Genomic DNA, 2,591 nt, shown 5'->3' with positions numbered 1-2,591 from the left:
CACGAATCAAAAACACTGGAAATAACAAATGTTGGAGAGGCTGCAGGGAGATCGGAACCCTTCTGCACTGCTAGTAGGAATGCAAAATGATACAACAATTTTGAAAAACGATATGGCGCTTCCTTAGAAAGCTAAAAATACAAATACCATACGATCCAGCTATCCCACTCCTAGGAATATATCTTAGAGAAATGAGAGCCATCACATGAAGAGACATATGCACAGCCATGTTCATTGCTCCATTGTTCACAATAGCAAAAAGATGGAAACAACCTAGATGCCCATCAACAGATGAACGGATGAAAAAACTACAGTACATACACACAATGGAGTACTATGCAACTATAAAGAACAATGATGAATCTGTGAAGCCTCTCATAACATGGATGAAACTGGAGGACATTATGCTGAGTGAAATAAGTCAATCACAAAAGGACAAGTATTGTAAGCGACCTCCATTGTAAAAACTCATGAAAAAGTTTACACACAAAAAGTAACAATCTTTGTTGGTTACAAGGGATGGGAGGGGTGGGAGGGAAATACTAAATAGACAATAGTTAAGTTGTATCTTTGGTGAAGGGCCGTGGGGACCATTGTCTCGGGGAACATCTAGCTCAACTGGCATAACACAGGTTATAAAGATAGTGTTCTACATTCTGCCTTAGTGAGTAGCGCATGGGGTCTTAAAAACCTGTGAGCAGCCATCTAAGATACTTCACTGGTTGCACCCCTTCAGGAGCAAGGGAGAATGAAGAGAACAGGATGCAAGGAAAAGATTAGCCCAAAGGACTAATGAACCACAGCTACCAAGGCCTCCACTAGACTGAGTCCAGTACAGCTAGATGGTGCCCAGCTACCACCACTGACTGCTCTGACCAGGATCACAACAGAGGGTTCCGGACAGAGCTGGAGAAGGATATAGAACAAATTTCTAACACACACAAAAAGACCAGATTTACTGGCCTGAAAGAGACTGGAGAAACCCCGAGAGTATGGCCCCCAGACACCCTTTTGGCTCAGTGGTGAAGTCACTTCCAAGGTTCACTGTTCAGCCGATGATTGAACAGCCCCATAAAACAAAACTGGGCTAATGAGGCACAGCAGTCCAGGGACAAGGACTAGAAGGCAGAAGGGAACAGGAAAGCTGGTGATAGGGAACCCAAGGTTGAATAGGGACAGCGTTGACATGTAGTGGCGTTCTTAACCATTGTCATAGGGCAACATGTGTACTATTTAATGAGAAACTATTTTGTTCTGTAAACTTTCATCTAAAGTGAAAATAGCAGCACAACTGGAAGAACGTAATCTAGGTCACCGAATTATACATGTAGAAATTTTTGAAGAGGTGTACCTTTAGCTATGTATATTTTCACCAAAAAAAAGAAAAAAGAAAAAGGTCGAGAAGATAGAGTGTTGACATGTTGTGGGGTTGTTAACCAAAGTCATAAAACAATATGTGTACTGACCGTTCAATGAGAAATGATTTGTTTTGTAAACCTTCACCTAAAGTACAATAAAAAAAAGAAGGCCTGGCAATCTACTGCCAAAAAATCAGCCATTAAAAACCCTATGGAGCACAGTTCTATTCTAACACATATGGGATCACCATGAATCAAAGGCACCATGAGTCAGGGTCCACTCAAACGCAACTGATTTCTTTTTAATTAATTATGCATATCAGAAGCTATTTTAAGCAAAGCCAAGATTGAAAATATTTTTATAAGTGGCTTAGATAGTTAAGGAGCCCTAGTGGCTCAGTGGTTAAGAGCTACAGCGAACAATGGCTGCCAACCAAAAAGGCAGGCAGTTAAAATCCATCAGCCGCTCCTTGGAAACCCTATGGGGCAGTTCTACTCCATCCTATAGGGTCGCTGTGAGTCGGAATCAACTTGACGGCAGTGGGTTTGGTATTCGTTTTTTAGATAGTTGAAGTTGATCAGCATTAGACAAGTAACCAACGACAGTTAGGCCATGTCTTTCTCTAAAGGCCTTTAAAGTAGACTGAGCTTGTCATTCTGCAGACTGGGGCTCCAAGTAACCCACCCACATAACTCTGTAGTCACTGCTGTTATACATAGTATAAAGTACACATCAGATTTCAAAGACTTAGAACAAAAGGAAAGAATGTAAATAAAACTCAATATTTTTTATATTGTTGAAATAATATTTTGGTTATTTTGGGTGAAATAAAATGTTATTAAAATTAGCTTCATTTGATTTTTTTCACCTTTTTAAGTCAGCTAATAGCAAATTTGAAACTACATATGTGCCTCACACTATATTTCTACTGGACAGCCTTGGTCTGGAGAACCCTTCCTTAGCTCATCTCCTTGCTTCCACTCTTGCTGCCTCCTAAGATCTGTTCTCCACAAAGGCAGCCAGAGTAAATTATTTGAAACGGAAATTGAATCATCACATTTCCCTGCCCAAAACTCCCAGTGGCTCCCTAGTGTTACTGAAATAATGTGGATTGGAGCTGCCTGCCACAATAGCCAATTCTGGGTGAGGTGAGCACCAAGACAGCAGTGAGGTGAGCAACAACAGTTTTATTATATATCAATATATAGGAGACAGAAGGGAATAGATTCCTC

Source organism: Trichechus manatus, unplaced genomic scaffold, assembly GCF_000243295.1.
Source record: "Trichechus manatus latirostris isolate Lorelei unplaced genomic scaffold, TriManLat1.0 scaffold00213, whole genome shotgun sequence".
NCBI lineage: Eukaryota > Metazoa > Chordata > Mammalia > Sirenia > Trichechidae > Trichechus > Trichechus manatus.
Note: the sequence above shows the minus strand (reverse complement) of the source record.